General features: G+C 37.7%; 1 protein-coding gene and 1 long non-coding RNA gene across 2 annotated transcripts in view; one reads left to right on the top strand and one right to left on the bottom strand.

Moving 5' to 3' along the window:
• Positions 1 to 22,474, top strand: part of LOC108003563 (proteoglycan Cow) — a 171,921-nt gene that overhangs the window by 19,636 nt on the left and 129,811 nt on the right.
• Positions 8,642 to 22,474, bottom strand: part of LOC133665966 (uncharacterized) — a 64,863-nt gene continuing 51,030 nt past the window's right edge. The window contains exons 2-3 of the long non-coding RNA XR_009829456.1: positions 20,976 to 21,164; positions 8,642 to 8,992 (exon numbers count right to left, since the gene is read on the bottom strand). This is a non-coding gene — a long non-coding RNA (uncharacterized LOC133665966). The remainder of the gene's footprint in view (positions 8,993 to 20,975; positions 21,165 to 22,474) is intronic.

Below are 22,474 nucleotides of genomic sequence, written 5' to 3'. Positions count from 1 at the left end.
TCCAAGTTTTCTTTCTGCCAATAATGAAAACTTCCGCCAATAATCTTTGCGTGTAATTGGGCAAATTCACGAAACAGAGAATCGATAAACGGGGAGGAGTACGCGAATCGTACGTGTACGTACAGACATGTATCGTAGGTGTATGCTGGTATATTGAATTATCAGGAATTTGGGTCACGTTCACCGACCGGTATCGGAAATTTGTCGGGGTGGTCGCGCGATCGATCGCGATTGATTAATTTTGGAAAACTAGGAAGTCGTGAAAGGGCCGGTCACGTCGAATTTTTTCGCGGAAAATAGGGAACAGGAGATGATACATGAAATTTTAAATCGTCCATCCCTCTATAAATTGACCCCGAAATTCCGGGAGCAGCACGGTTTTCGAGGAGGCGAATTTTTCTGGTTGATTTTTCATATTCGTGACGCGGATATGGAATCGATTTCGTGCCTTATCAACAATCGAAATTTTCTTTCGCGATTGTGAACCAGTTGATCTCGAATCGTTAATTGTAAATCGAATAAAATTTGAGTATTTCGTATTATTTTGTTGCGATAAAAAACGATACAAATTCATAATTATTATTGTACATATTTTTGAATCAATAATAAAAATTACTGCAAGATTCGATTTATCAGTTTTTTCAATTTTTAGCTAATAAAAAAAGATACAATTATTCTCATCGTAGATGAACAAAGGAGAGAACAGCTGAAATACTTTTTGCTTATTTTCGTGTAACTGTTTTTTTTTATTTATACAAATAATTTAGCGAGGTATAGAATTCTGCGCCGACAATTGAACCAAGGCTGTATTAATTTATATGCATGTTCATTCGAACTGGGAAGGAAACATTCAAAATGTACGCGTGTTAATTGAAAGCAAACGCTTTCTGCTATTGTTTCCGCAAGCCAAAGCTTTATGGGGTGTATTCATCTCCACGGTGAAAATTGCATCAGTCATATTCGGCGGATAATACAGGTTTCGGTCGAATATCAACGAGAAATTATTCCAGATGTTGTAAGGAAGATGGATCGAGTGATTAGGTGCGGATGACAAGGTTTTATATCGAATGATCGAGAGATGCGATTCGAACTGAGGAATTTCACCGTCATCTGAATGGAGCCATCTATGAGAGGGAAATTAAGGGTTGGCCAGTTAATCGAAGGGTTAATCGAAAGCCAAAGGCGCTTTTGAGAAACGAGAGAACTTGCATCATTCTCGCATCTCGTCTCTAAATCAAATTTACTATGCAACAACATCCTTGTGTGCTCTCTTTTCCAGCGAAACATCCTTGTTTGGATTAGTTACTTTTTGTTTGAATTCGAGTTGTTCGAGTTGTTGGCAGTCGTTGATTTAAGATTAAAAGCGAGAAAAGTCTTTCGTGACGCGATAGACGAAGGTAAATCTATTTCATAAAATGTTTTAGGACAATGTAATATATGTGGAATGAGAAATTATTCTCGAATAGTCGAATTTTTAATTGGAAAATGTTTTGAGTAGAACATTGTTTCGAGAAGTAATTTAGTGTTTTTATAAATCGATATTTTATAAAAAAAATTCATTTTGGAACGATATATTTTTTAATATATCGATTAATTTCCTATAAGAGACTAATAAGAGGCCACTTATTGCAAACAATTATATTAGTCCAGGAATTATTTCAACTTCAATTTTGTACAATTCTGAAAAACAAGAAAAACATAATCATATTGTCTTTCAAATTCTACAAAATTATAGTTAAAATATTTTCTAAGCCATAAGTTTACTCTTAATGATACTTTTTAAAGAAATAATCAGCTGCAACAATATATTGAAAGATACATTGTTCAAAAAGTGAATTTAGTCATTAACTTTAAAAGTCTTTTTAAATCATTCCTCGACAAATAATTGCATTCATAAATTAAAATGTCATCCTATATATATACATACTTCAAAATACAACTCCCCAAAAATTACACGACTTAAAAACAAAGAAAGGATCGAATTTAAGCTTATTTCTCGCTTCAAAAAAAAAAAGAAAACATGTCGCTTACTATGTCTGTCACGGAAGTAGCGAACGAAAGTTCTTTGGAAGCCGGTGATGCATCCTGCATCATCGCGGCGAAAAGATCCCTGGGGGCGTTTTCATCGAGCATCAGGCCAGCGCAACCCCTCGGCCACGTTCCCTCGAACTTCCCTCCCTTCCCGCGACCACGCTTTTCCTCCCTGTTCGCCTCTCGTTTCCTCTTTTCCGCCGCCATTGGCCACGAGAAAGAAACGGCACGGATAATGGTCGCGCGAGGGGTGAAGCGAATGGGGAGGGGGTGTGGGTGGCTCTGGTGTTGGATAGTAAAATATTAGCCAGACCGGCGGGCGCCACCAGCGACTTTTTCATCGGACGACGACGGCGGCGGCGACGACGACGACGGGAACGTTCGGTTCTCGCCCTCTTTTTCCAGCCACTGACCCCTCCGTCCGCGCGTTCACCCCTTTTCCGGTTTTCATCCCCCTCGAATCGAGTCTCTCTCTTTCCAAGGCATCGGAGGCAGACTACTAGTGGCTTTCTTGCTCCTCCTCCTCGTCGGTTGTTAGGCGCTTTATATTCGTGGGACTCGTGCTCTCATCTTTGTTTTCTCCCCCGCTTCCTCCTTTCCTGTATTACGTTCTTCCGCGATCGAATGTCCCGTTGCAGGGGGAGAAAATACAAATGCGGAAGGTTACTCGGATTATAGGGCGATCTTTAGGTCGATGACCCAAAGCGCGGTCCGATTCCCATCCGATTTCGAATAAATTTCGCGTTTCCTCGCTCGCGCTCCCTCTCTCGATTTGTTTCTTTTAGTGGGTTTGTAAAATTTTACAAGTTTTACGTCGTTTTGCGATTCGAGTATCTTGGAATTTTTTATATTAATTTAATTAGAGGAAAGAGGAGGAATTTATTAAAATTTGTCTCATTTGTTCGCCATTGAAAGTTGGTTCCTGTGATTTCTTCTTCTTCTTCTTCTTCGACAAACGAGGCATAGACAAAATTTTTATTTCCCACACTTTTATTACCCACACCAAGTCTATTACTTGTTTCATTCCCGCCACTAAACGAAGTTATAAGAGGTGCTTGTGGCCGTGGCAGAAGTTGCAAAATAGTATGTAAATTTTAAACTTATCGCCGTATAAATTTTAATATTTTTCAAAAGCCTTTGAGGCGGCCCGGAGAGAAATTGCATTCGCCACTGCAGCCAAGTGAAAATTTCATTCAACGCGTTTCAGTTTTCGGTGTATCCCGATGAATTTTACCTCCATCTCAGCCTCGTCAAATGTTCCATTCACGCGGATCGTAATTTATCACGCGACAAATTTGTTTCTATTCTTTTACCCCCCATAGCAATACTTATTTGTCCCAAGTATGAATATGAAAAAAAAATAGTACGATTTCAAATTTTCCAAAATTCATAAAGAAATGATAAAATATCTTCTTTTCGGTAGAAGTGATTTTATCTCATGAATTCTGGGGATCATCATCGTTTCTTCAACGCTTTCATCGTGATAAGGAATTTTTAATATATCTTTATATCTCCTACTGGAAAAACAACTATCATTCTTTTAAATCAACAATAAATCTATGTAAAAGAAAAATATAGATATCGTTTTTAAAAGAAATTTGTACGTTTAACTGTCGAATGACTCAAATGAATATATCGATACTAATTTTTTAATTTAATCCCATTATTCTATCCCAATATTCTTTCTCCGTAGAAGGAAGAGAGGAAGAAACGAGAATCAGGGAAACAGCGCGAAAAAGTCTTTTCCGGGGAAAGAAGTTCCGCTTCATTATTCCAACGTTCCACAAAGCGCCTCATTCGATCTCTTTCGCATTGAATCTCGAGGGCCGAAACTAAGATGAAACAGTCGCGACAGTTGCACATTTAAAGCGCATCCTCCATTGTTACTCCCTCTGCTTCCATCTACTTTGGGGCGGTTTTCACGGGGGTTGTTTACGTAGACAACCGATTTGAATTGTGCAATCTCCGCGCCCCATTTTCTCTGGATACAGGGGATCGTTCTTTCGATGTTTATCCACACAGTGTACACCACAACTACCACCAAAGATAGTAAAAGATGCTTCTTACGTTTCAAAAACTCGTTGCGAGATGATTTTCCTCTCCAAATTTCTCCAAATCTTAATTATCTCTTCCAGATCTTTCAGGGATTTTCGTGTCAGGGATTGCAGGAATATTAATATCGGTGGAAAGAGAGGGAACCAGCCACGTGCTTCGAATTCCTTTCGAATCTTTGGACGGTCAGATTACCCAATTTAAGAAATAAAACGGGAAAACACGATTCGTACGTGACACGTTGTCCGTGCAACTCCAATTAGATTTCTTCTCTAATTAAGAACAAAATAATAAATACTCTGTCCAAAGTTTTATATCGAAGAATCGTAATCATAAAATTAGTATAAATATTCTAAAAATATACTAATTCCACTTTGTAATTGCAAATTATATTTGCCTCGAAAAGAAACAATTATAAAGATGTGAAACCATCTTCTAAAATCTTCAATCTTCTCTCTCTCTCTCTTTCGATCAAAACGAAACAAGAACGACACAAGACATCCTCCATAAATCTTCCCCCTGCCTGAGAGAGAGGAAATTAGTCTTCGCAAAGAACGAGCAAGCAACAAACGATTTTTACCTTTCGTCGAATAGGCGTCCAGGTAAAGAATATCGCGGCACGGCAAAAAAGCCCAGTCCCGGTTTCTTCTTCCTTCCGACTGGCCGTTTCGTGGCAAACGAGGCTTGTTTAATTTCTCCACTCCGCCATGCGCGGAAGAGAGACAAAGGCAGGGAAAGAAGAAGAAAAAGAGGGGAAAGAATAACACGCCAAGCGCAATTTCCACGCGCGCGTGCCATTATCGCGAAACTCGTAATAATACGCGCGAACATTTACGCGGAACCGCGGCCCTTTTACGGCCCTCTGATGCGACCAGGCTGGTCCCGCCGTCCCGCGAAATTCCCCCGCCACCACGGCCTTGTAATGGCCGTGACAATTCCGAATTGCGAATTCCCCGCTAATGCACCAATCCCGCGTTTCGTCCAATAGAGCGTTAGGTGTTGTTTGCGGCCAAGAAAGGGTTCAAAGGAGAGGAGCTTCTCGAGAATAGAGACGTTGCGAAAAGAGACTGTTGCGTTATATAACGAAGTTCGCGTGTGAAGATTATTATTTTTTTCTTGCTTGAAGAGGAATTGCTCGAGAAGTTTCTCGATGATTTTATGAACGCTTCTAAAATGCGCACGTGTTATGTAAGACGCGTGTTTTATTTGTTATATTAATATCCCGTTCTATCCGACACGATTAATTTACACAGAGGATCGTTCTAATGTTACAACAGTCTGTATTTGGGATGCGGTATTGCGTTTCTTTTATCATCTTGCATTTATTATCGAATTACTCCTGTAACTTTTTATCACAGTATCCTCCTTTATTCGTGATAATTTAGTTATAATTATCTTCTTTTTTCAACTTTTTTTCCGAGAATTCTCTCCTCTCCTCGGGAATAAAAAGATGGATAAATTAATTTCAAGTATAAGTATTCGCCCTTGCGAAAATCTAGATTAAAAGGATGTAGGGATGTGATCGATAACAGTTGATAACATTAGCGAGTAAGTGACTTGTCTTAACGGGTTGAATGTCATTTCGCGGGGGATGAGAGGAAGAGAAGTGGTTGGAAAGACGAGACTCGGTCGCCATTATGCCGCTCTCGTCGTGAGAGACCGTAAAAGTGATCCCGTAAGGGGATTATTATTCGCAGTGTCGGAGGAGGAGAGGGGCGAAAAGGATATTCGATCAAAGCCGATCAAGGGTCGGACGTGTGTTCTTGTCGTGGAGAAACAGATCTTTTTTCGGTGTTGACGGGGAAAAATTAACAAATGTTCGTGTGACTGTTGCAAGATCAGGATGAATGATACGAGTGGGTCTTAAAAGTATGAGGATTTCGATGGAGGATGGGTTTTGAAAATTGAAATTTCTTGGAATGATATATTTGTTGCGTTGTTTGATATACTCAAGTTTGTTATAGTTAGAATTTTTTTTTTATTATTTTTCTTAGCATCCCCTTTAACTTTAAATTTGATGAGATTATCTCGACAGTTATTATATCTTCGTACTTTTCTTATTTTTAACCCAATTTCAACTTTTGTTACCGGAACGTGGATTTTTTCTTTTTATCGACAACATGACATTTTAGAAGGAGAATTTTTGCAAAATTCGCCAACTTGAAGTGCAACGTAGACTCGTTGCACACAGGAGTTTCCAAGTATAGGGGTAGGCGATATTTCATACCAGTGTTCCGTATATAATTAATGGCAGATTTTTCCGCTTCCTCGGCCAATTCGTGGTCCACGAAACCCCATTAACTTGGTCTCTTTCGCGCCATGCCAACGTAAATGATCGTATTGTGCCGTGTCGTGTTCATTTACCTTTTAAATCTCGATTATTACTCGATCCTGGGGCAGCGAGAAAATTATAAAGAACTCGGTTGTTCGTCGCCGCCATTTATGGCCAATAAAAGTCCCTCGAGCTTGAGGATCACGGCAATCCGTGAATTTATCTCGGATTAATTGCCTTCTTTTTATTATTATTACGATTTTTTTTCTAGATGTGTGTGTATATATATATATCCATGAATAGAAGAAGTGAGTAGATGTCTTAATTAATTAAAATTTAAGCTTATCGTGCGACTGCGTTTAATCATTTAGATTAGATCGTCTTATTTTGAGAATATTGCTTAATGTTTCTTACAGAAAAGTATTTGTGTAAAATACTTTGAATTAACTCTTTGCGTTACGCGACGATACTACTATTTTTTATTCTTAAAATCTTTGAGAAAAACTGTTAATTTAAATTTAAAATTAATTCTAACGATCTTTATAATTATTAATCGTGATTTTACCTTTGAAAATTTAAACAAATATAGATGTAGAATGCAAAGGAAGAATAAAAAGCAGAAAATATTCAAAAATATAGCACGATATTTGAAGAACAAGGCAAATATCTCTTAATGAATTCCACTCCGTGTTTTTCACGCATATATTCTTACGTGCGACGAGTAAAATAAATAAAATAGGAATTATCGGAATCTTCGACAGTTTCTGGGACACCGACCTTAATTTTCTCTCTTGATGAAACTTGAAGAATCCCAACAAGAAGCAAACGTCGCTGACATTTTCGAAACAAAATTGTTCCTCCGATATAGAAACATAGCTACGCGCTATTCATCCACCCACGGCCTTTCTATGTAACCGTACACCGCTTCCAGTCACGAGCTAATGAGTTAAATTGAAGTTAGCTTTGTGTTACACGTGAGTCACACTCTTAGAGCAGCTTTGTCCCATTAGATTAATGAATAAAATAACCCGCGTCCTTCGGTGATGCTCGCCTCCTATACACCTTCACCGTGCACAAGATAGCGTCGTTTGCATAATTTATGCCTGTCATAACAGCGAAACGTGTAATATACATTTATAGGATACACCGTCATAACTTATCACGCCAAGATTTTCGTCTGCGCGATGATTGCAATATGATGTAACCGATCCTTGATTCAAATTTTTTGAAACTCCTCTTTATCATATTTTCAAAAATAAAATAAAAGAATTCGTAAGGATTCGTGCAAATATTGGAAACAGTTTTGCAACGAAAAAATTGAATAATTTATTTACAATGAGATTGGATATTTTTCACGATTCTTCTTATACCTTTCTTGCTTCGAGCGAATCGTCAAATTTTATTCTAATTCTCCTTCTTCTCGTACAATTCTTTCATTCGAAATTTCTGTCGATTTTTTTTTCCAAACGATACCTCCTGACAACTGGGCGGAGCACGAGACATATCACTTGGCTTAGATTGGCCTAGAAACAACTTCGGCAAACTTGATACCTCTTGTTGAGTGCTTCTTTCTGTTCTTTGTCACGATGGAAAACGGATGGATCCCGCTTCCCCGATTACGCATATGCATAAAGTACACGTTATGGATATTTCGTTGAATACAGAATTCAATGGAATTGAATTCAACATCTCGTTGCGAAATATCTCTCCTTTTGTTCTAAACCTTTTGTTTTATTAAATTATATTTTTGCAACGCCGTGCGAGCTTGAATTCTTGATACTTTTTTAAATATCGGTATTTTTTTCTATCAAATGGGCCATCTTAGTTTTCATATGAATGCGAATATTTACACGGAGGTGAAATTGTAGTAGCGAGGAATTTCTTAAAATAAAAATTCCCGCGAAAGTTACAACCGATCGATGCGTACGAGATTCGAATTCAATTCTTGTAAAAAGGAATTCGATATTATTCCATATATATTTGAAAACTTACTTTATACTTGAATATTTTCTAACTCTCTAACTTTAATGGACATGTTACTTTGAAAAATTGCTTAACTGAATTTTATTTATTTTTTTGTATGTACACTCATTCGTCTGCAAAAGTTTCTGTCGTCAAAAAAAATTATGTAAAGCATAAAGAATAATTATATATAAGTACATGGAACAATTTTGGAAAGATAAAAGGAATCTGTAAAATTTTTCTCGTTTTTTTTTCCGTTTTTTTTTAAATATAATATTACGATGGTAGAGAAATTTAAATGATAAAATGTTCAGGTTTCCACACAAAAATATTAGCTCGGAAGACGAAAAAAATAAATCACGAAAAACTTGAAAGTTAATTTTATGCAAAGAGATCTCCCATTTCGAAAAAAAAAATGTTATTGCATTATGCTTTACGTTACACATAGACATTTTCAATTAAAATCATGATTTTCGAATCGAGTGAATTTGCTTGCGACTGTAAATTCTCTCTTATCACAAACATTCGATCTATATATCAAATTGTAAATGTATGGACCGTTAATTAAACACTGATTGATAATTGCAAATAAAATTTAATATCGGACAGATATTTCGATTTTTATCGCTACGTAATCTCTGCAAATTTTTCTTCGCTGGCTGTTTCATTCTTTCCCTGAAAAAGAGAGAAAAATATATTAAAAAAAAAAGAAAGAAAGAAAAAAGGAAAAAGAAGACGAAAAAATTTGCTACACGGCTCTCATGATTTTTTATTTGGAGGCGAGTTTTCCTTGTTTGTTTTTGTTCCTCTGTCGTGAAAATCGCGTTTATTAGAGCGCTTTTCATTCTACGCATGTAATTTTTACGGTTCGTTGATGGGAACGAGCCCGCCCGTAATTCGAAACCGTGTTTTCAACCCCTTCCTCCGGGGTTGAAGCTTTTACATCGATACTCGTCGCATCGACAAATCCAGCGTAAAGTTATCGATACACCGCAGCCCTGCCAGTTTCCATTAATCAGTTCCCCGGTTACGCGCCTCCAAATTCTCGAAATTGCTCGTAATTGGCGCTATTATGGCGCGCCGTACCGTCGAACCATATTCGATGAACTCGAATACAGCGAATTTTCTATTCCGTTTCACGATCTCGCGTGTTTTCTATTTGGATACTCTGAAAATTAGAGAGAGAGAGAGAGAGAGGGGAAGAGAGATCTCGTGCAAAGGATCTTTTCGTTAAGCGTCCAAAGAATCCTTTGGATCGAAAGAGTAGAAAAAAAGTCTCGCGAATCAATCAAGGGTTTTTATTTTCTCTTGAAAAATATCGGTCGGATCTTTATCCGCTATATTGTTTCGATCGAGGAGTATATAAATTTCCGTGGGAAAATTTTTATTTCGAAAAATTTTTCGATCGTTGTATTCGATGTAACGTAGCGGTGGAAAAAATTTTTTTCTTCCTTTTTTTTTTTTTCACTACTATTTTGATACGATAAAATATTCTCTGTTTGATTTTCGAAACGCGAAAACGTGAACCATTTATCGGATAAAATATATTTTAACATCGAATTCTAAACGAAAGAAAAGTTTATATATAAATTCACTTTTTATTAATCGTTTTATTAATCGTTTAGATACAAATGGAATTCGTTGTAACTAATTTTCCCCCATATATATATAAAACGATAAGATTGCTTTCTCTGCTTTCTCGTTTTATCGGGAAGAGAATCTTGTCACACGCCCGAATCTGAAATTATAAAATTATAATGTAACGACTGTTCACATCATTCCAGTTAAAACGATTTGAAGTTTGAATTATTCTCTTTCCCTCTCTCTCGTCAATTTTAATCATATATAGATCTACGTGTCATAGATTCCTTCGAACCTCGTTCTATTGTACCGTAAATAATCCGCGATTCAGCGTCGGCTATCGAGCCAGGAGAAAGTCAGGTAAATGTGGGGAGGGGAATGGTAGAAGAGGGGTCGATACGTCGAAGCTCGGTCGGTAAGAAAGTGGAGAGTGCACGACAAGTGGTCGATTACACGTTATTGCCCCGTGTGCCACGCTTCCGGGTGGCCGCATCTGCATAAACACGATGTCGTTCGCGGATAGAAATTCCAACTCGGTTATTTTGCCAGGGAGTGGCGTGTGCGTATCGATTTTCCGCGCGCGCCTCGCCAACACCGTAAACGGAAAACACCGCTGGATATAGCGGAGGAATTAAAGCTTGTATCTTGGCAGGGGCGCATTCTGGTTTCCTGTGCGGTTCCACGTCGCGTCGAATTTCCACGTGTGCCGCACGTGTATCCGCACGCTGATTTTTGCGTTGGAATTTTTTTTTTTTTGAATGGATGCAAAGAAGAGATTTTCAAAGTTTTTTTTTTTTTTTGTTGAAATTGAAAGTATCGTATACTTGTAGGATAAATGTAAAATTCAATTTAACTAGTAAAAACGTATAATTAATGTATAATTTTCGTTCATTACAAAATTATTGTGCATATTTAATATCAAGCGTCCCGCTTTTAATAACGTTTTATTTGTGAATCACTGACTAAAGATTAAAATTGGGAATTCCCTTTAACGGTTCTCTTATTTTTCAAGTGAATTTCAGGCTCGACCGTGTTTTTGAAGCGCATTTAAATTGGCCAGACGTAACCAAACAGATTGCACCATGCGAAACGTAGGACGAGTTGTTTGCAACGAGTTTTAAGGGAATTAGATTTTTCGATGCGACTCCAAAATTGATATTACGAATTAATAGAACAGTTGATTAAAACTATCCCGTAGTTTCGTTCGCCAATTACTCGAATTACTTTCTGCCGATTTTTCAAAAATGACTCGAATCGTTTCGATTATTCACTTGGATAATTTGTTTTTGATATTCTTAATTTTTGTATAGAAATTCTTTATCCATTTCATTTTTTCCAATAACAATACTATTTGTATAATTTACAATATTAAATGCTTAAACACGATAATTCGACGATACAAATTTCGTAGTCGCGCACGATTTTAAAGTTATAACTTTATTCTTTATTCTTCCATGCAGTATTGTTCAACACCTTGTTTAAATATTCCTTTTCGCATCATAAATCCCTATTTTCACGATGCGATGCAATACGAAAAGGACGTCAAAGCTTTTAATATAAATAAAAATTAGGAAATTACATCGCATGCATTATAAATGTACCATCGTCTTCCAAGCTTTGATCCAATCCCAGTGTCCCTCAATGTTGAAGCGCCCCGTATTTGTTCTCCAATGGTAATCCGTATCGTCCTGGCCTCGACTTTTGAAGCGAAAACGTTTGCCAATCGCGCTCGGTACACACCGTGCACCAGGATGAGTTGGAAACTGTTGCCCTTAACGAGGCGACGACGTCGACTTCTCCCCCAGCTGAAATTGAAACTTCGACCTGTTCGAGTGCGCGGCGTTACAAGTTGGTCCGTGTACATCCCCATCCGGGACTCTAATTAAGAACTTTATATGGATTTCAATTTCCTCGCGCCGGAAGCTGCCGGTGTTTCGGCGCGCCGATCCTTTCTTTGATCCCGCAATTCTTCGAACACCGTTCAACATCGCCGGGCTGAATCGGTTCATCGATCAATTATTCAATCAATACAAACATATTTCTCTTCACTTTGTAACGCAGATTCCCGTCTCCTATTTGTAATTCAATCAATCCTGCCCCTCCTCTCCTCCTTCAATTTTCAAACCTTCGATTTTTGATCCCAAAGGATAAAAGTTTAGAGAGAGTTTTTCCTCGTGGAGAAGGAAACGAAAATTTCGAAACGTCATCTCGTTGAAGTCTAGCTCCCTCCTGTTTGGGAGAATAACCCAAACAGTCTGACAAGACAACGGTTCAGACGTGATTAATCGCCAAGAAGAACAGGAACGTCCTTTATTTTCTTATCTCTAGGATTAATAATCGTAGAGTTCGCGACCGTTCTCTCCACCTGACCGCCGTCATCAATGTCCGGAATCCGCTCTCGCTTTTCCCCGCCCACTCGTCGTCGATTGTTAAAGCTCGATCGATCGGTGGAATGGAATTGACGAGGGGGATGGTCGGTCGGTTGGGAGGTAAAAGCAGAAGGAGAGGGAGAGAGGCCCAACGAGAGGCTCAAACGGTGGATGCAAACCAGCCGAAGAATTAATGAGCCCTAGAGGACAATTATGCGCGTGCCCTGGCTGGCACGGGTAATTGGGTAAAAATTGGGTAAACCTTCGAGTGCACGCGTCGCCGAGTGGAAATGTATGCGGAAACTTTTGCAGCTCTCGGTTTTTCTCTCGGCCACCGTTAAAGGAAACTCGGCTCCCCTCGTTGACGATGTTATAATGGGAGGGGGGGCGGTGAAAAATCTCCAACCTCCTCCTCGAAAATCTTCTTCTCCTCCTCCAGAAGAGAAAGTTGGGGAGGGGCGAGGGAGGTGGACGACGGTGATAAAATGTGGCGGATTTTTGCTCGGAGGGTCGTTGCGAATTTCGCTCGGTGACCTTAATTGGCCGGAAGGGATTTTATAAGGGGCGCTTTCGAAACGCTCTCTGATCGAAACTCTTTGAGGAAAGAAATTGGCTGGCGTGATTCTTTGATTTCTCTTTCTGGTGTGAAATTGTATTCGAAGCGGTGAGAACTTTGGATTGGAAGAGAGAGAGAGAGAGAGAGAAAGAGTGGAGAAGAGGAGTGATTTTGAAGAGAAGATTTGTCGGCTAAAGTAGAGAATTTTTGTATCAGCTTTTGGAAAATCATGCGTCCAGAATATATAACACTGTTCGAAATATAATAATATAATGATCAATATTCGTTGTGATAGTTTATATATTGATCCTATTTCACAATGATATAGATTTTATTTAGTTTTCATTGATAAATTTGAACGATGGAAAATCCTATCTCTTTAATTCTTCACGTATATCCAGTAGATTTGTACAATAATCTGATTCAATGATAAAAATATTCATTCCTTTGATAATTCTATTATACAATCAAACGATATTTTACAATCAAATTCAAAGTGCATAAACTTTCTTTAATAAGCGCACGTATTTATGTATTTGATACACAAAAGAAGAGAAAATAACATAATATCCAATTTCTTCAAACAGAATCCACAAATTCGCGAGATTTAAACATTCGTTACAGTCACAGAGGAGCCGGAACAACGCATTCGTTTCTCTCGTGAAAAAAAAAAAAAAAAAAATAAAAAGAAAGAAAAAAAGAAAAAGCAGTGTCGGCAAATATGCAGGGCATGTTTCGACGATTTAATGCCAGAGAACTCGTCGTGGACAAGGGAGAGAAAGAATCGCGCGGGAACAACTTTTCACTGAAATTTCATTTCGCGCTCGTGGAAGAACATCCGCTCGATATCCACGCGGCTATACGAATTATCGCCAACTTTTTCGCGTTGGATGTTTCGCACAATAAACCCCGGGAGTACGTATTCTCAGTGACGTTAACCAGATACGAGGCCGGACAATGGACAACGAACGAAAAGAATATATATATTTTTTTTCTCGAGGCCGTGCACGCGTTCCTTTTCACGGATTTTTCGTGGATCTTTCACGATGCTCGATGAAAAATTTATGCAATCGATCGAAACCGCGCGGATAAGGGGTGCGTTTTCCGTGCTATTTGCGCGAGAGAAGAAAGGTGGTGGCTTGTAATTTCTTTTCTTCAATGTTCGAATTTATTTTGTGATTAATTTTGAGTCTGTTTTAATATTTTTTTCATTTTTATAATGTATCGTAATTATTTTCTTAATTCTTCATATTGTTGCATTTGACACTCGTTCTTTCATGATATATTTTTACAATCTTTATAATAGTTATAACAATTAATTAATTTAAAACTATTTATACAAAGCTAATTGATTTATTAATTTCACGTGGCTGTCTCGTAACAGTATTATTTAACACTTTAACAGGACCGAAATTTTTGGAAATTCATAATAAAAATATATACTGAAAAAAATGTATTTATTTAAACTTATTTTATAAAGTAAAATTACAAATTAATCATAAAAATATACACGAAATAAAATTTCCGATCAACGATAAATTATTGTACATTTAAAGGGATGAAAAATTATTCCTTGCCTCATTTAAAGATCAATTGTGCATTCTGTTTTCTTTCTTCCTCTTTTATAAAAAACATTGTAGATAATGAATATGAATTTCTTTTAACATTATCATTATTTACTTTTTTTCATAATTATCCCAATAATTTTACATTTGCATTTCGTTTTTTTTTTTTTTTTCATAAAAACCTTTCGCGCGAGAGATTTATTTCGTGATATAACAAATGTAAATTTTATTTAATACCACCATTATTATTTTCATTAATTTCTCGTAAACAATATTTTGTTTCTCTCGTTATTCATCACGGAGGAGGGAATTCTGTCTCGCGATAAAATTCTCAACTCGCCACAAAGAATATCGTCAGTCGAGAATATTTAGAAAATAATTGTGTTTATACGTGAAGCTATATGTGTGTGTACGTGTGTATGTATACCTTCCAACAAATCGAAAACGAGAACGTTTTGACAGAAATTTTGCGAACGTTACGCGAATTACATCATTGACAAAAGCTATTTATATGAGAAACACTGTTGTTTTAATTGAAAATTCAGTTTCGTATCGGCAGCCAACCTATAGTGAATATCAGTTATCGATTTTGACTTCGACCAATAATTTCCAAGTTTTGCGGACGATCAGACCGTTTTGTCGTTTCCGTTCACCGAGCAGACCGGATGAGGAATCACATCCGCAAGGATATGAACATTTTATAGGTATTGTTTCTGGTAAAAAGTTTTTCGATCGAACGACAATATTTATTAAAAGTAATTTTATTTTTCTGTAAAATGTAAAAAATCAGGTTATTCCGTGGTATGAATATAAAATACACGATATTAAATATTAAACGTGATTTTGTATATTGCATACAAAGGAGAGCGTAGCGAAAAAAATAAATTGAAGAAAACGTTCGATCAAAACGAAATAGTCCTTACATATGATGAATTCACCAAGGAATAAATTTCTAAAATTAGATCTTTAACCTAAAACCGATTTAACATTTTTCAGCCGTTTTATATTCCTATCGTAGCGTTTTCACGTCTCAAAAAATACAACGAATTTTTTTAATGAATATCGTTTGTTCAAAAAGTTTTTTGCCAATGGCGGCAAGCGTAAAGCGTTTTTACAATCTAAAAAAACATCTCAGCGTTGTTTCAAACGCGGGCTGAAAAAAGATACACACCCGGAAGGAGCTTATTTCGCGGGCGGAACGGCCGAATTAGTCTTTTTTTCTTTTTTTTTTTTACCGGCTTCCTATTTTTTACGTTGGTTAAAAAACTCATCCGGCATACGTTGGATCGGAACTTGTTCAGAAACGCGAGAAATAATGGGCGGCCGTAATCGCTAGAATAATTGCGGTGACATAAATTAAAAAACGCAATCTGCGCGGCCGGTGTAATATCCTTTTGGGAAATAGTGGAATAAAAAAAACAACGAAGATAGATAAACATTCCTTTCTTGCTACTCAAATTAATCGCTGGATTTTACTTGAGCTTTTATAAAGAAAAGGGAAGGGGGGAGAGGAAAGACAGACGAGAAAGATAATTGTAATTTACTCCCTCAGGTTACGTATATTTAACGCTTTCGAAAATTTTAAAACGATTCCTCGAACGAGGATGACAATTAAGATGCTTGAGGGAATGAAATTTTGATTATTTTCTTTTTTAAATTAAAACAATAGGTATTATGTGGAATATGAATTATCCTTTTGGTGAAAAAAAAAAAGTCTCTTGAAAACGATATTTCATTTTTCTTAATCTAAAAATTATTACACTTTTCGAAGATCGGAATAACAAATGATTCGAAAAAACTTATTCGATTAAAACGGGAGTATAATGGTTGAAAAGAAAGGAAGTTTTTCTTTTTTTTTTTACACGCCTCTTCGAAGCAGAAACAGCATTTTTTAAGGGAGTGTTTTTTATTGGGGGTGCGCTGGAATACGAATACGTTTGTTACCGGCATTTTGGGTTACAGAAACGCGCATGAAATTGCAATGTATAGTATAGGGTAAGAAAAAAGGAAGGGGAGGAAAGCGGCATTGGAGTTACGTAGAACAACGTTCGCGCATAAAATCCTCCGAAAACCGAAACGCAGCATGCACTGCATCTAAAGCGATATGCGAACAACTTACAGGCTGTTTCCAACCAACAATCTACAGTCGCACCTTGTAATTTCAATTGTTCCACCGCTATGGAATTTCGTGACTCGCGTTCGAATTACGCTTCTTTATTTCTCATACGATAAAGATAAAAAATATATATATTTTTAACATTTTTCGAATTTTAATTTTAAATTAAAACTTTTTGCTAAAAAAAAAAAATAATAAACGAAGAGAAGAAGAAAATAGTACGGGCTATTAATTAAACGTTTATTGGAAAACGTTTTGATTAATTTAATTTAAATATTAAGTAACGCAGCTAGAATTCTCTTGTTGCTCTTTTCGAAAATCGAATTTTTCGACGATTATCGAACATTATTGGGATTTTTAATATGCAGGTAGAATTTTCAACAATGAAAATTTAGTTCCAGAAAAAAAAATTGATTCTTGTTTCCTCTCAATTTGAATTCTCCTGAATTCTCGAGTTTTAATTTACGATTAATCTCTTATTTTTTGCTCTTCCACTGGATGCAATTATTCTTGACACTCTTCTCTTTTCTTTTCCCAAATTCCATACTAATATAAACTATTTGTATTATTCTGAAGCTTCGCGTTTCTTTGCAAACTATTCGCCAGTCGTTTAAATAAATCCAATTCTATTCACCAATTTATCTCATTCCTTTGTGTCCATCATAATCAAGGTATTTGATTCACAAAATGTTCGTTTAAAAAAAATCGAATTATCCTTCTCCATTGTCACTTTGCAGAGAGGAGGGGAATGTTCCTGTGCCAGAAATAAGAAATGGAAGAAAGGGTACGCATTACAGGGTACGCGATGCATTTTTGCAGACGTGCTTGCATCTCCATTGTTGCACACGGGATTCACGAGCAGAAGAAGCAGCAGATTTTCCATATTTACGAGACTTTGATTCCACTTCGTCGAATTCGTAGAAATCTTCCGATTCTTCTGATCTCCTGGTTGATATATTGAATCGATGATAAGAATTCTCAGAGAGGAGGTTTCCAAACTATTTCTCATATTCAAATTGTGTTTTCAATTGCTCGTTGCAATTGAATCAATTTTTTTCTTCTTTTTTTTCTTAATTCGATCCATTTTAATTATTTTTTTAAATACAAAATTCTATTATTTGTGGACGATGATAAACGAGACCAACGCTCTGCCACAAGGTAACAGAATCCGCACTTTCTAATCTTTAAAGCTTAGAGCTGAACGTAGAGCACAATCTTAATCTCTTGCTTCGCGTTTGGTGCAGCTGTGTCGATAGATGTCCAAGTCGTGCGAACACTTGGCGCGATATCGTAGCCTCGAGATAGTAATTCTTTGCGTTATCTCCATTGCGGATTAATAAGATCATTAATTAGCTTCTTGGTATATAAGAATTAATTTTGTTGAATTAACTCGATTAACTGTCATTTTTACTTGGATAACAATTATTTGAACTTAATTTTCTTTTAGACAAATTGAATAAATTCAACAAAATTTATCTATACATATTCTTTATATAAAGTTTTTCTTTAAAAAATAAATAGAAATATCATATCGTTTAAGAAAAATAATAATAAAGATTGGTTCTAATTTTTTCAAATTACAAGACATACAGAAGTTTACATTTTGACGAAGCTAGTGGAAGATTAATTCTCACTAATAAGATCAAAGAGAGTTAAATTTTAAATTCAAACTCGAAAATCCTTATATTAAAATACTCTTCCAACATTCCGATCGGGAAATCAGCTTTTATATTGTCGTCCATTATTAATTATTTAAAAATTCCACGGATAACTAATAAAAAAACTTTTATATATATCGTTTATTTAAAAATTCCCATCAAATTTCCCATCATCCAGACATTTTCATCAATGAAAATTCCATATATATATATATATATATATACGTCAAAGAATCCTCTTCGAAATTTTACATAATTAATTCTCGAGATCTTCGAATACTCTACCAATATTTATTTCCAAAAAAAAAAACTCAAAATCCACAACTACCCTAAATAAAATATTCTCGCCATTCGAAAAAAAATCAATCAAAAGTCCCACATATGGCAAAATCCCATCCAACGGCGTTCCAAAGAAGCACCCCTCCCCAATGCTCGTCCATCAATCGCCCGGTCCCCATCTCCATCCCCATTCGTTAAGTTACGCAGTTAAAGCGAGATTTACGATGGCGCGTGCGAATCAGGACCGAAAAACGGAGAGAGAGAGAGAGAGAGAGACAGGAAGGCAACGAGTAGCACTAACTTGGCCACATCCGGTTCGATCGTGAATCCATTTTGCGCAAATCCACTTTGCCAGCGATGAAGAATTCGAAGCCTGGGCCCAGGCATCGTTGCACTAACGCGCAACAGGGGAATTTCGCTCCGGTTTCCCTCCATTGTTGTTACGTTGTTACTACCTGCAGGTGCAGCTGCACAACCTCCTCCTCCTCCTCCAGCCCTTGCACCTCCCTCCCCTCTTGCTTGCGGTTTAGTTTACAATTGGTGGATCTGTAAACACATTAGCCCCAGAGCCAGCGACTCCGCGCCTTAACACAACGAATTCCTGGCTATCCTGTTTGCAGTCGTGTTCCATCGCATCCGCGATTCACGGCACGTCCGCCACGCGTGCACGTCCGAAACGGCGCAATACGGATCATCCCCCTTTCCTCCGCATTGGACGGGGTGGAATTATATCTACGTGTGTCCGTTCACATCCCTCCATTCATCTCCCTTTTTTCTTCTTCGTTGGCTCGATGACGATCGAATTATCGTTGAATGTCCTCGAACGTTGATGGATGGCTGTTGTTGTACATTTGCGCGGATTGGTTTCTTCGTGAAAGAGAAGTGAGAGTGGAGCTTCGTAGAATTTGAGTTCGATGTAAGATCAGACGTGGGTCTATTTATTATTTATTTCTGTTTGAGGAAGGAGAATACAATTTCTTATGACACGAAGGAAATTTATAAATATTTTGAAAAAGAAACGAAGTAGAAGTAAAAACAAACGAGGATAGGAGGGGAGGTAAAAACGATCAAAAGAGCCCGTTCAAAAAATTTATCCGCGAAACTTTTCCCACGTTTTGGGAGCTCATTCTTGAGACCAGCGTTCAAACGTTAATTAGTTGGCGAGACTGTCATTATAGAAGGATCGTGCACGATAATTAGCACGTTGGGATAATATTCCACGGTTAACTTTTCTTTCCAAGTCGGAAGGGAGTGTAAGTTGGCGCGATTCTGGACTGACAATGACTTTCTTTAATTCTCTGTTTCAGGTGAGTATCTTCTCAAGTTTCCCTCCAAAGGTGGCCATTCCAAGCCGGCTATTATCCGCATACCGTGAGTTATTTGAATCGCGTTCTCGTAACGAGTTTATCTTTCCTCGCGTTCCTTTATAATGGCTTTTGCCCCCCTCCCTCCCCGCTCCATATTTACCTTGAAAAAGTTGGACATTCTGGACGGGGAGAGGAGGAATGAGGAGGAAAAAAGATGTCTGGTCTCCCTGTCCTTCTCTCCCCTTCTCGGGAGGAGAAGAGAGGAAACGTCGGTGTGAATTTGAACGAAAATAAGGGATGGAATATATAAATAGCGTACTAATGGAAGAGAAGCGTCGATGTTGTCGCTACGTGAGGGATGGGCCTAGGTGTGCATCCTGTCAGCAACTTATTAAAAGTTTTATCGAGTGGGAAACACGTTGGTGGCCAAACACGTGGAAAATATTTCGAGGGAGAATACGATAGTCGATCTCATCCATTGCAAATTGCAACGGACCTATCCGTCGTATTTCGATAATTTTCCAAGTTGCAAACTTGGCTCCACTGGACGTTACGCGTGGATCCAGGAAGAAGGTCCATTAAATTTTTCTTCGAGATCTCCCTCCTCCTCGTTGAATAAAATGAAATGTAACGATATACGAGGATTGATACTGATAAAATGTAGGAAGTTTCAGAGAGATTTAAATATTTGAGATATTTTTTAAATTAGATATAATATTGAATTAAAATCGAAATCAATTTAGAATAGATTATTTACTTGGAAAAATATCGGTCGAATTTACTTGGTTATAAGTAATTTAATTTAATTCGCGATAAATGAAGCGGGATGGAGAGAGATTGTAACGGAGATAGAGCTACTTTATTTTCGTCTCGCTTCATCTAGTGCGAAATTAAATTGCACGCAGCTAAATAAATAAGCCTGAACCAACGATATCTTTATATTAAAATTAAATTAAATTTTATAGTACTTTATAGTTTCTCTTTATGCGGATAAATAATTCTTTCTTATTTTCACTTTCTACGCGTTGCTGATAAATCTTTGTAAAAAGCAGTAGTTTAACTCAGAACCAATTACTTGCAGCATTTCTGAAGATATGTGAAATAAACATTTTTGTAACGTAAGAAGCAAAAGATACTCGCTTCTTTCGAGTTTATTATATTTCAAACTATTAGTACATGTTAAAATGAAACCGTTAAGAGTAAAAACTGATAAAAAGAAGGTCTTACGATTCTTCTCGTGTTTCCTCCATCATCTACAGTGACAAAAACCAGTTGCATCACCACTAACAAGAGACTCCATCCACCAGACAATCGGGAAGGTTGCAATATCCGTCAGAAATCCTCCAGGTAAATCAGCACTCCGCTTGTTAAACGGATTTAAGGTACGGGTCAGTAATTCCTGAAGATGCTTGTAAACTACGATAAAAAATTATTTCATTATTCCAGTCCTAAAAAAAATGTCGAGCTAACTTGACTTATCACGCCATAAAACCTCACAACGTACAATTTACAACTTATTTTTAACATTTCCCTAATATAACTTCATTTACAGCTTTCTTTTTTCGCATACACAAAACTGCCTGGACAAATAATCGACGGGGTGAACAAATAAAAATTAGTAAAATTAATAATAGGCACGTTAACATTTTCACGAATAAAATTTATTCTATTACAAGCGCATCAAAGGGACGCGTTTTTTTTTATCCTCCACAACCTCTCCCTTCAATTTTTCCAACACGCGTTACTCCAACGGCGTGAAAATCACGTCGCGTAACGATCTCGCACGTCTCTCCTCCCCCTTTTTCACGCCATCTTAAAAGTTCACCCCCGTATATACGTTATACACGCCGGATAAATTCACTCGCGCCCCTGTTGCAACGTCCACCACCACCGCCGGATATATCCCCTCCCTCCCCTCTTGTTTGATTCACGAGCGAGAAAATAGCAGTTTTCCACGGTCTATCGTATCCGATGCTGCCCTCCTATGCACACAGTTTTCACAGTCGGTTTTTATATTCTAACGCGGACAGGAGTTGGCCTCGGTGTCGTTTCTTTTTTCTCTCTCTTTTTTTTTTTTTTTACGCCCGAAACACCGGCAATATTTTAACGAGCACAGGCGAGAAGCAGAGCCTGTGTACGCACGCGGAGAAACATGGGCGGACGCCTGGCGGTGTTGTAAGAAACTCGGTCGCGGAGGAAAAAAAATACGGCAACGTTTATTTTTCCCCGCGTTGTTATTCGCGAGCTTTCCCGCGCAAAAATACACACACCCTTTCCCGGTCAATTATTTCAGGTCCTCGACTCGAGGGACGAATCTTGTCTCGAGAGCAACGAGATCAATTATTATTCGGGCGAGTTTCGTTCGATAAAAAGACGCAGAGCAGAGGAAGTGGAAAGGAATCCCCGTCAAGAAATTCAAAACTCTCCAAAACTCTTTCGCCGCCCGTCAATCCCCCCCTCTTCCTCCTCCTTTTTCAATCGACTTCTCCCTTCTCGACTCAACGTCAAACCCGTGTCACGGGATCGGAAAAAATAACGCGCCGATATCCGCGTGACACGTTTCGCCCCGCGAATTGTTTCTCGCGTAATCCGCCTCCTCCTCCTCCTCCTCCTCCTCCTTTCTGCCCCCCGTGGTTCTGTAAGGGAATTTGCATCGAGCCGGATGATGACTGTCGGATGGTGCGCGCAAAGAGTGAAAGAGAACAACAGTAGGCTGGCAACGGATA

This window comes from Apis cerana, linkage group LG4 (genome assembly GCF_029169275.1).
Source record: "Apis cerana isolate GH-2021 linkage group LG4, AcerK_1.0, whole genome shotgun sequence".
Lineage (NCBI taxonomy): Eukaryota > Metazoa > Arthropoda > Insecta > Hymenoptera > Apidae > Apis > Apis cerana.
This window is presented reverse-complemented; position numbering and strand designations above follow the sequence as displayed.